We start from the raw sequence: 12,407 nt of genomic DNA on the forward strand, positions 1-12,407 counted from the left end.
TCCTCCAAGCATCCCAGAGCATTCACAATGGTATCCAAGGAGAATGCAAGGGCAATGGGAAAAGGGGAGAAACGTCCAATCCCGGAGTGCCACCCCTTGACTTTTGGAGAGCCAGACCCACTCCCAGAACAGCCCTCCAGGACCAGGACCTGCACCCAACTCCCAACCTCAACTCCAGAGCAAGATACTTCCCACCTTCACACCTCAGTTTCCTCAAGAACAAGCCAGGGAAGAGACAGCACCCTGGTGGTGGTGTCTACAAAGCGTTGGGGGTGGGGGGTAGGGGATAAGATGAGACAAAGGCTGTGGGACAGCAGGGCCTGATTTAATACAGCAGGCAACATTCCCCGACCGCGGTGGGGAGGAAAACGAGCTGCAAAGAGCCTTGTTTACTCCTTCCTTTGACTTCTGCAGGCTGCATCCAGCTGTCCCCGCGGAGGAACTTTGTCCTGGACAATAAAGAAGAAGCTGAGATGCTGTTACAAGAGCTGGGACTCCCTATTGACTTCTACATCATCTGTTCCATGCCAAAACTCCTCCTTCTCCAGCTCCAAATGGCACCAGGAGGGTGTTGGACCAAGGATACCCCCCCACATGGTGCCGGGGGGATTTTAAGCCAAGCAGCAAAATGTTGTGTTTGGTTTTCAGGGTGCTGTGATGGGGCCAGCACCGGTGCCTCTCACAGCTGCAGGAGTTGAGATCCTGCCCAGAAAAGCCTTTTTCAAGGCATTTTTTGCATCTGCAACATTGCAAGGAAGGAACCAACCCCATGTCTGTGAGACCAGGCTCCTGCAGACTCTTTGGTTGCAGCTCCATTTATGACCAAAAACCCAAACTGGCCATCCCACTTATCCTAATTAGCTACCAGAGGTGGTTGAAGACCATAGCTGTGACCATGGGCAAGTCCCTGCCTGCAGGAGTGAAGGCAGAGGTTGCTCTAAGCCTCCTTCAGACCCAAGGGCAGCCCAGCAACACCCATCTCCTTCCCAAGCCCCCTCCACCCAGCCCAGAGACATGGGTTCTGCATATTGGTCTATTAGAAATGGTGGTCATAGACTCATAGAATGGTTTGGGTTGGAAGGGACCTTTAAAGGCCGTCTAGACCAATGTCTCCTGCCAAAACATCTTCAACTAGACCAGGTTACTCAGAGCCCAGTCCAACCTGACGTGATGGGACATTTCTGCAAAGCTGGAGCAGATGCCACCACTTGTCTTCAGTCTTTTGCCCCTGGTGAGACACTGATCAGGACAACGTGGCTACTCAAAGCCTGCTTGGTGAGCTGCTGGCCTCTTGCTGACCAAAGGGGATGAGCTTGCCCCATGCATGGATGGGAAGGGATGTCCAAGAAACACAACGGTGGGGCAAGGAGTGATGGCAAAGGCACATTTCTCTTTGAACACCTCCCAGTGGACATGCCTTAGCAGTGGAGTTGCCTCCTCCTGGGATGGTCTTCACCATGGATAGCAAGCAGAGATAATTCGTCCAGCCCCTTCACATCTCACTATCCTGCAAAGCAGCCTGGTGCTGCAGTTCTGCTCTGAGAAATCCCTCTGAGCATCTCCATCCAAACGCTTCACCATTCGTCCTCCCTTCCCATCCTTGACACAAGGAGTGAAGACCCACAGAGAAGCAGCCTTTCTGCCCTGCTCTCTCATGTCCAACTGTAGCCACCAGCTCAGACACAGCTGTATTCACTTACATGCGTCATAGAATAGAACCACAGAGTCACAGAATCATGGCATGGTTGGGGTGGGAAGGGACCTTAAAGACCACCCAGTCCCACCCCCTGCCCTGGGCAGGGACACCTCCCACCAGACCAGGTTGCTCCAAGCCCCCTCTAACCTGGCCTCGAACCCTTCCAGGGATGGGGCAGCCACAGCTTCTCGGGGCAACCTGGGCCAGGCTCTCACCACCCTCACACCAAACAAGTTCTTCCCCAGATCTAACCCAAATCTCCTCTCTTTCAACTTAAAATTGTTGCCCCTCCTCCTATGGCTACCCCCCCTCATCAAGAGTCCTTCCCCATCTCTCCTGGAGTCCTCCCTTTTAGGGACTAGAAGGGGCTCCAAGGTCTCCCCGGAGCCTTCTCTTCTCCAGGCTGAACCCCCCCAACTCTCTCAGCCTGTCCTCCCAGCAGAGGGGCTCCAGCCCTCCCAGCATCTCCAGGGCTTCCTCTGGCCCCACTCCAACAGCTCCTTGTCCTTCTGCTGTTGGTGGCCCCAGAGCTGGAGGCAGCACTGGGTGGGGGGTGTCTCCCCAGAGCGGAGCAGAGGGACAGAATCCCCCCCCGGCCCTGCTGGCCACGCTGCTGGGGATGCAGCCCAGGGTGCGGGGGGCTTTCTGGGCTCATTTAGAGCTTCTCATCCACCAGAAGCCATCATCAGAAGGGGGAGGTTTTATCTCAGCCCAGTGAGGTATTTTCTGATACCAAACACTGCTCTGCTGGAGCTCTCAGTGGCGCGTTTCACCTTTTGTCCCCCAAATCACAGGAGCATGAAACTCATTTGCCAGGGAGACACAGCCACCGAGAAGCTGGTGTCAGGGATTTGCAGGGTGGACATGTGGGGTGACAGGCAAAGGTGGCTGGACTGGTGACTGCAAGCAGTGTCACTGACCCTGGCACAGAGCCCTTTAAAGCCAGTGCTGAACCCTGATGAAGCAGAAAATTGCTTCCTTACAGCCCTGCGAGTAAACTCTCCAGCAAAATTGCTTCTCCCCATGGAACCCAGAGGGACTTTCTGTGCCCAACAGCAGCCAAGTCTGGCGAGGTGCAGAGGTTTCACCAAAGGCAACCTCTGGGAGACAATGTTGTTGGTGCAGGGGCTCAGTGGAGCAGGACCCCAACCAGCAGCTCCCCAGCACCCACAGGATTGACTCGTGGACTCCTGAGAACCATAGAAAAATTTTTTCACTGAAAGGGTTATCCGGCATTGGAATGGGCTGCCCAGGGAGGTGGTTGAGGCTCCATCCCTGGAGGTGTTCAAAAGATGGGTTGATGTAGTGCTGGGAGGTCTGGTTTAGTGATGATGCTCCTTGTTTGTTGTGTGGGTGTCTATTTTTGTCAGTTGGGTTGACGGTTGGACAAGATGATCTTTAAGGTCCCTTCCAACCTAGAAGATTCTGTGATTTTGTAAACACGGAATGGTTTGGGTGGGAAGGGACCTTAAAGACCACCCAGTTCCATCCAGGGACACCTCCCACCACACCAGGTTGCTCCAAGCCCCCTCCAACCTGCCCTTGAACCCCTCCAGGGATGGGGCAGCCACAGCTTCTCGGGGCAACCTGGGCCAGGCTCTCACCACCCTCACAGTGAAGAAGATGCTGGAGAAGGTGATGGATGGGTGGTTTTTCAGAGGGCAAAGGTGCCTGATACTGCGGATCCATCAGCTGATGTTATTCCTTCAGCTGCGGATGAAGGATTTGTCTTGAGAGCCCTGTTTTTTCCACCATCCTGGGTCACAGCATCCCTCAGGGAGGCAGACCCAGGCACGACAAGTCCCAGATGTTGTGGGGACGGGGAGCTGAGCTGGGACACTCCAGCAGGTCAGTCCCACTCCAACTGATGTCATCAGGCTGCCATAAAATACTGCCATTAATTACAGCCTGATTGCCTGACATCCCATCCCGCTGTCAGAAGAGAGTGACAAAGTGGCAAAGAGGGGGGCTAAAATCTGGGGAATAACCCCCATCTCTTGCCTGACATCCCATCACCGCTGCCAGAAGACAGTGACAAAGTGGCAGAGGGGCTAAAATCTGGGGAATAACCCCCATCTGTACAGAGCTTGGCCAGATAATCCCATAAAACTTTGCAACACAGATTGAGATGCTCCACTTGTCCCCAAAATGTCCTTTTTTTTTGATACCAAGGTGGCCAAAGTGCCCCAAAACCTCCCAGTTTCTCTGATCCTGGCTGCGGTAGCCAGGGGACCAGGCTCGGTGGCACCAGAATCCTGTCCCATTCCCGAGGACATAAATCTATTAAAACCCCTTTTATTAATAGCAGCTCAGCTCCCGTTAAATGAAAAAGAGAAAAAGCAGGCGCTGGGCTCAGCAGAGCTTGAGTAAATAACGGCGAATGTAACACAGCAAATTAAATCCCAGCAGGGGAGACAAAATGCCAGCAAATAACCCCGTAATCTGTCTCTCCCTTCTGCTGAATTTCGAGAGAATTTCCATTGGCTGGCGGTAAAACCGGGACAGTGTCAGTGTGCATGCGTTTACGAGCGTGCCTGAGTTAAGTGGGAAGCTGGCTTGGAAAACGTGGGTGCAAGGATGCAGTATAATCCAACATATAAACATCATTCCCAGCCTGGAAAAAAGACTGAGGGATGAAAGGGACGCCTTAGATGTGCCCCCCCCCCCCCAAAAAAAAAAAAATCCTCTTTCCATCTTGCACCAAGTGGCAAAAAGTGAAAATGAGATCAGCCCAGCTCAGTGATTCTGTATAATGAGAAAAAGTGTCGGGGATGACACATCCCAGAAGCATCACAAGAAGCCAGACAAAAGGAAATCTGCTACCGAGAAGTTAAAAGATGAGAAGAAAGGGAAAAATTGGTGTTGAAACCCATGAAATGCAACTGCAGGTGATAGGGGGGAGGCACCAGCCCAACTGCTCTCTGCAGGTCCCTGCCAGCCCTCACCCTCTCCGACCTGGGAAGGGTGAAGCCCTCCTGCCCATTTGTGTGATGAGGTGCCACAGGCCTCACAGACCTCCTTGGCGTGCCCTGCCAGATGCTGCAGCCCTTCTTGGGGGGTCTTCACCTGCTCCAACACTGCAAGGTGCGGTGAAGAGGTTGCCTAGGGGTTGTCCCCATGTGCTGGGTGACCATCACAGTGGTGGTTGCCGTGGCCATAGAATCATAGAATCACAGAAGGGTTTGGGTGGGAAGGCACCTTTCAAGCCCATCCAGTCCTACCCCCTGCCCTGGGCAGAGACACCTCCCACCAGAGCAGGTTGCTCCAAGCCCCCTCCAACCTGCCCTTGAACCCCTCCAGGGATGCAGAAGCCACACCTTCTCGGGGCAACCTGGGACAGGCTCTCACCACCCTCACACCAAACAAGTTCTTCCCCACATCTCAGCTCCATCTCCCCTCTTTCAGGGTCAAACCCTTCCCCCTCCTCCTAGGGCTCCCCTCCCTCATCAAGAGTCCCTCCCCAGCTTTCCTGGAGCCCCTTGAGGGACTGGAAGGGGCTCCAAGGTCTCCCTGGAGCCTTCTCCAGGCTGAACCCCCCCAACTCTCAGAACCTGTCCTCACAGCAGGGGGGCTCCAGCCTCTCTGGGCAACCTGGGCCAGTGTCTCACCACCCTCAGAGTAAAATATTTCTTCATTATACCCAGTTTAAACCTTCTTTCTTTTGCTTGAAAGCCGTTACCCCTCATCTTATTGCTACAGACCCTGCTAAGTCTGTCCCCATCACATGTCCCATCGCATGGGCTGGGGTGGCCTCACTGACAAGAAGGGAAAAGCATCCAAGAGCAGAAGTGGTTCAGAGCACAGAGGTAACGGGCCAGGGGGGTTTTATGGCTGAGATCCCCAATCTCAGCAAGCTGTGAAAGGAACAAGGCTGGGAATTGCCAAAATGACACGAATTATTCGCGCGGTTCCATTTTCAAAGTCTTCCCAGGGCTCTGGAGCCGTGGGGACCCCCAGAGACCCCCTCACCCCCTGTTCACCATCCTGCTCCTGCTGCTTCCCGAGCTCCCATGGGATACATCCCTCTCCCTGCAAAGTCAACATCTCCTCACACCTTGGTGAGGCTCCTGCCCCTTGTTTCTCCCCACATCTCACTGACAAGAAGGGAAAAGCATCCAAGAGCAGAAGTGGTTCAGAGCACAGAGGTAACGGGCCAGGGGGGTTTTATGGCTGATATCCCCAATCTCAGCAAGCTGCTGAAGGAACAAGGCTGGGAATTGCCAAAATGACACGAATTATTCGCGCGGTTCCATTTTCAAAGTCTTCCCAGGGCTCTGGAGCCGTGGGGACCCCCAGAGACCCCCTCACCCCCTGTTCACCATCCTGCTCCTGCTGCTTCCCGAGCTCCCATGGGATACATCCCTCTCCCTGCAAAGTCAACATCTCCTCACACCTTGGTGAGGCTCCTGCCCCTTGTTTCTCCCCACATGAGACACCGGGTTTGTCCATTCGTGCTGGCAGACGTGCTCCGGGTGAAAAGCAGTTCAGCTCAAGGACGTGTGAAACATTTGTCAGACATTGGGGAGCTTGGGGCTTTGTAAGTTTTCACAGATTCACAGAATCACATGGGGTTGGAAGGGACCTCTGGAGATCATCTAGTCCAACCCCCTGCCAAAGCAGGACCACCCAGAGCAGGTCCCACAGGAACGTGTCCAGGTGGGGTTTGAATGTCTCCAGAGAAGGAGACTCCACCACCTCTCTGGGCAGCCTCTGCCAGGGCTCTGCCGCCCTCAAAGTGAAAAAGTTCCTCCTCATGTTGAGGTGGAACTTCTAACCTTCAAGTTTGTGCCTGTTCCCTCTTGTCCTGTCCCTGGGCACCACTGAAAAAAGACTGGCCCCATCCTCCTGACACCCACCCTTGAAGGATTTAGAGGTGTTGATCAGATCCCCCCTCAGCCTTCTCTTCTCCAGACTAAAAAGACCCAAGTCCCTCAGCCTTTCCTCATCAGAGAGACGCTCCAGGCCCCTCACCATCTTTGTAGCCCTCTGCTGTCCCCTCTCCAGCAGTTGCCTGTCCTTCTGGAACTGGGGAGCCCAGAACTGGACACAGTTCTCCTTCTCTGCAATATTTTATGCGGTATATTTGAATAAAAAGTGAGCCCCCTCTCCTCTGGAACATGCCAGATGCTGAGCCTACCCTTGCACGAGGGTCAAACAGATGAGGTACTTGCTACAGAAAAGCTCATGTCTTGTGGCTTCGGTGAGGGGGGGGGGTATTTCTATTTTAGCACCACCCCCCCGCGTGTTTGGCAGGGAAATACTCCCTTGCTTGGAGCAGCTCAGAACCTCAGGATAGCAGTTAAAATGATGAATTAAGTAGGAAAAGCCCTTTTCCCCAGGGGGGAAACCTGCCTTTCCGTAGGTGCTCGAGCCTGTGGGGAAACATCTGCCAACAGAAGTCTGAAGGAAGGTGATCCCAAACGAGAGTTTTTTCCTAATTTGGCGTTTTATACATCGCAAATACCTTCCTGATAATTCCTTTCCTCCGCACTTTACTGATGCTTGGACAGGAGGGAAGACTGAGAAAAAGAAGGGCTTTTTTTTCCTCGGTATTTCTAAAGAGCTGTAAGACTTTTTGCACAGAAGAAAGGGATGAAAGAGAGAAAAAAGGCAGGAGGCGGGGGGGGGGCTCTAGCGACCGACGGATTAAGACACGCTCTGACAAGAAAAATTGACTTTTCAAAGGGGAAGCTGTTACAAAACGAAGAGCAGGAGATGCTGCAGAAGCCTCGTGCCTTCTACACGCAGCCTGAGCGAAAGCCCCAATAGCTCCCCAGAGCACAGTCTTCCTGCAGCAATCCAGATGTTATTGGCTATAAAAAACCCCAAAACCAAGCCCAAACTAACAGATTTTTCCACCTGCACACACAGTCTGCCCAGGACCATGGACCTGATCCCCCACACTGATGCTGAGCATCGCATGAGGAGCACCTACACCCTAATTTCACTTGTTTCCTACCTGTTTATTTCCATGGGACACTCAAGGGCAGCTCTTTTCTCCCTCCAGACTAACCCACAGAGTAGCAATCAAAGCGTCCCCAGATTTTTGGGGAGAAACCAGTAAGATTTACTTCACCAAGGAGCTGGGAAGGATGCCGGCCACCCACAGGCAAAGGGGATTGATAGAAGGGTAGGTGCAGAGAAATGTTGTTCTGATGGATGGGGAACTGAGAGTAGAGCTTAGGAGAAGTGAAAAAAATCCTTAGGCAGCAAAAAAAGAGGCAGAGAAGAGCCATTTATAAACACCCAGGAGGAAACACCAAGGGTAGAAGAGAGTTGGTGACATTACGGGGTGATGTTTGTTGGTGACATTTATGGGGTGATGCTGGTGACATTTATGGGGTGATGCTTGGACAAGGAGCAAGCCCCAGCCCAAGGTAGCCATCGAGGGCTGGAGATGACATGGGAAAAAGGGAAAAAACAACTCATATTTTGGGCAGTGGAGGGAATTAATTGATAGAATCATGGAATCACAGGATGGTTTGACTTGGAAGGGAGCTTAAAAACCATCCAATTCCATCCAGGGACACCTCCCACTAGACCAGGTTGCTCAAAGCACAAATAATTGCCATTCTTCCATTATTTAATATTAGTGGACTGCAGAAAATCTTTTTCATCTTCGAGGCATCTTACTCCTTTTCTTTTTGCTGCCACAAATAATTGTAATTCTTCCATTATTTAATATTAATGGACTGCAGAAAATCTTCTTCATCATGGAGGCATCTTACTCCTTTTCTTTTTGCTGCCAGGTGTTTTTTGCACCATTTAGGAGAAGCATCTCCTGCTCATCCTGAGAGCAGGTATGGGCTGGCACACTCAGGCAGATCAAGGAAGCCCAGTGAAAAAGGAGATTATTTTCTGGAAGTCCCCAGACCTGCAGCTGGAGCCACATCTGGCCTGTCTGGCTGGCGATGAGCCTGCTCCTGCATCCCCTGGGAGTAAACTTGTCCTGGTGTTTCTCCAGCCAGACACCCACTACTCATATCTCCTGGAGGAGATTTCAGAACCTCATAGTCTTTGAATCAGGTTTCAAGCCAGAAATTCCCCGTGTTGCTCACTGCTTTGCAGCGTCTTATACTGCTGTCTCCATTTCTTCTGAAAATTAACATTTTCAGAGCCTGGGGGCTTTTTTAGGTCCCGAGATGGGTAATGAGGCTCCCGAACCATCCCTCCAGTCCACACTTAGCAAGACAAAGGCTTGAGACACCAAGCATTGCCCCGAGAAGCTGTGGCTGCCCCATCCCTGGAGGGGTTCAAGGCCAGGTTGGAGGGGGCTTGGAGCAACCTGGGCTGGTGGGAGGTGTCCCTGGATGGAACTGGATGGTCTTGAAGGTCCCTTCCAACCCAAACCCTTCCATGATTCTATGATTCTATGATTAGGAGTGCTTGGAGGAGCCAGGATGAAGCATTTCAGAGCCTGGAAATGCCACCCACACCCATCAGCATGGCCATCAAAGGCAAGAGAACTCGAAGAGCAGGAGGGAAAACGAAGAGAAACTAGAGCATGTTGCAAAATATTCAGGTGATGCCTGTTGCCTGTGGATGGTGATGCTGATGGATGCCACCACGGATTCCACAGCAGGGAGGCAATGCTCCTTTCTCACTGTTTTCACTTTTCTGGCACCTTCTGCCTGAGCACAGGAGACGGAGGACCAGGGCAGGGAGTAGGGGGTTAAAACAGAAAAAAAAAAAAATGCAGTCATGAAGTGCCTGCACGCAACTGATAAAGGGCCCTTTGGAGCAGATCGATATGGCTTGGACCACTGGTGAGAAATAGATCCTGATGGGAGCTCGGATAAAGGATGCTCCGTTGCCCGCTGGAGCCGTACCAGCGACCGGGGGCGAGCTGCGCTGCGCTGCCTCAGACGGATGCTTTTATAAAGTTATCATATACAGCGGGTAGGGTGAGATATAGGCATGAATTTTGATAAGCTCTTCCTGGAAGAGCTCAGCTCTGGCCTGTTTTTATGGCTGGGTACCTTGGGTGCTGCTCATAACCAGCCCTAAGGGTCTCTCTTTTTCGCCTCATTGGCCCTTGATTATTGATTTATTCCAATATCCTTCAAAAGCAGCGTGGGCAGCAAGGTGAGGGGGGGGATTCTGTCCCTCTGCTCCGCTTTGGGGAGGCACCCCCCCACCCAGTGCTGCCTCCAGCTCTGGGGCCTCAGCACAGGAGAGACACGGACCTGTTGGAGCGGGGCCAGAGGAGGCCACGGAGATGCTGGGAGGGCTGGAGCCCCTCTGCTGGGAGGACAGGCTGAGAGAGTTGGGGGGGTTCAGCCTGGAGAAGAGAAGGCTCCGGGGAGACTTGGAGCCCCTTCCAGTCCCTCAAGGGGCTCCAGGAGAGATGGGGAGGGACTCTTGATGAGGGAGGGGACCCCTAGGAGGAGGGGGAAGCGTTTGACACTGAAAGAAGGGAAATTTAGATGAGATGTGGGGAAGAACTTCTTTGGTGTGAAGGTGGTGAGAGCCTGGCCCAGGTTGCCCCGAGAAGCTGTGGCTGCCCCATCCCTGGAGGGGTTCAAGGGCAGGTTGGAGGGGGCTTGGAGCAACCTGCTCTGGTGGGAGGTGTCCCTGCCCACCTGCCCAGATGGTCTTGAAGGTCCCTTCCAACCCGAACCATTCTATGATTCTATGATCCTTGACTGGCATTTTCCTTTTTGCTGCGTACCCAGAGCACTAAGGGCAGCAGTGAAGAGCTCAGAGCCTTCTTGGGTTGGACATGAAGCAGCAGGACCTGACAACATCAAGGTCCAGAGATCCCACCTGTTTCCCAGTGCACTGGCAGGGATTCCAGCTGGAGGGAAAGCCCACAGCACGGCTGCAAACCCAGGCACAAGGTGAAAAGGGGCCTCAGACACGTTTCCAGGTGAGACAGGAGTGAGGGGGCAGTCATTGCCCAAAAGCACCTCAGGTAGAAGAGTATCAGGGAGAACCCCTACACGTACCTTGCAGAGAGCCTTGGGCCTCTTTAACGAGGAGAAACCTGCTCAGTAATGGGACCACTAAGAAGATTTACAGCCTCTGTAGGTGGACATATAGCATCCTTGAGAAACTCTGAGGCTGTGCCCTGAAAACGTCTCCTCCCTTTCCCTACAACCTGGACTTACTGGCCACGGATGGGGCAGCCTTGTCCCCATCCACAGGGGTTGGAAGCAGAGGGGTTCCCCTAGGATAGGAGGTCTCCCCCACCCCGTCCCAGCACAGCCAGCCCCGTTGTCCCCACGTGGACCCAGGGACACTACAGCTGAAACCTGATGGAAGCAGCAAACACGGCCACGGCATGATCATCTGGGCTGGGGGAAGCACAGAGCCTTCTTCCAGCATTTAACCTCACCTCTAACTAGTAAAAATCAGGGTTTTCAGGGCTGGGTGGCCGTCTCCCAGTAGGCTGTGCCCACCTCCAAGGTGTAAGCATTGGCTGGTTTAAGAGATGCACCAGCTCCACCATTTGCAAGACCCAGGAGAAACCAAGAAACCCAAGGTCCAGAGGTTCAGTTACAGAAAATTCAGCAGGACACGGGCAGTAGCTCAGCCCTGAACACAGGGCTTGTCCCCAGGCTAAGCCCAGACTGCTCTGCAAATGCACATAACAAACAAGACGGATGCAGCCCATCACCTTGGTCACTGGGCTATTTGCATCTTCCCCCTGAAGCCTGCTGAGCTGCCCAGAGGCTTTCCCCCCGCTGTTAACCCTTTCCTGCTCCCTGCCACCAATTTTTCTCAGAGTCAGGAGGATGACACCAGCTTTTTCCGACCCACAGGGTGCTCCTGCCTTGAACTGGTTCCTCTCCCAAGCTGGAGAAGCTTGGGTTTGGCCAAGGTCCCCGTGTGGCACCGACACCGTCCCAACAGTGGGTCAGATAGAGGGTCAGGTCCATCCTCCCCAAGACCCCACCAAAACCCCTGGTGAGAAAAGGTTTCGCCATAAAAGAAGAAGCAAAACCGTAAGAGAAACTAACCGTGACAGACTCAGGCGTTGGGAAAAAAACTCCCTGGGAAGAGAGAAAGAAGTGGAGCTGCCGTTTTTTGGGGAGACAAAAAAAAAGAAAAAAGACTCAACTAAATAAGCACAAGCAGAGAGGAAGCGACAAAACACATGTGCAGAAAGCCAGGGGTGGATAACATTTGTAATCGCTCCTTTTTGTTGTTGAGTTTTTTGTTGGTTTTTTTTTTTCCCTTTAGTTTTTAAGCTGCTGGAAAAACACAGCTCCGGAGCCAAACAGGTTGAAGGAGTCTTGCAAAACAACGCGGGGGAAAAGCAGCGTGTGAAACTCCTTCCCATCTCCCACAGCCCTCAACCCCCCGTCCCGCAGCCGGCTCGGTACCGAGGTCTTCCTCAGCATCTCCTCGCAACCGGCCGGGCGCTGCCGTACTCACAATTCCAGGACTCTTCCCGATCCCAATCCCACCGCACTGGGAGCAAAAAGTTTTCCTCCTCTTCTTCCTCCTCCTCCTCCTCCTCCTCCTCCTCCAGCGGCTGTTGGGGCCATTCACTACTTTTGCTTCCCAGCCTGGAGGTGGGGATGGGTGTGGGGAGGTGGGGCTTAGGCTGCAATTTCAAAAGCCAGACTACATTTTAACCAAAAACTTTTGCAATCTCTTTCAATGGGTTTTTTTTACTTTTTTTTTTTACTTTTTTTTTTTCACTTTTTTTTTTTTCCCCCTTCTCCCACAGCTGAAAGCCAAAAATGACAGAGTTGCCCGTGGG

The 12,407-nt window shown here is 52.8% G+C and overlaps 1 protein-coding gene across 2 annotated transcripts in view; it reads right to left on the bottom strand.

The window, feature by feature from the left end:
• SLCO2B1 (solute carrier organic anion transporter family member 2B1) overlaps positions 1-12,203 on the bottom strand; it is a 114,553-nt gene extending 102,350 nt beyond the window's left edge. Inside the window, exon 1 of one of the 2 annotated variants that reach the window (XM_014959532.1) lies at positions 12,077-12,203. The gene's annotated coding sequence lies outside the window, so the exon portion shown is untranslated. Of the gene's footprint in view, positions 1-12,024; positions 12,044-12,076 lie in introns of those variants that run through there. The other variant, XM_014959533.1, reaches the window with a different exon arrangement.
• Between the last annotated feature and the right edge of the window lie 204 nt (positions 12,204-12,407).

The sequence above is a fragment of the Calidris pugnax genome, unplaced genomic scaffold (genome assembly GCF_001431845.1).
Source record: "Calidris pugnax isolate Ruff unplaced genomic scaffold, ASM143184v1 scaffold319, whole genome shotgun sequence".
NCBI lineage: Eukaryota > Metazoa > Chordata > Aves > Charadriiformes > Scolopacidae > Calidris > Calidris pugnax.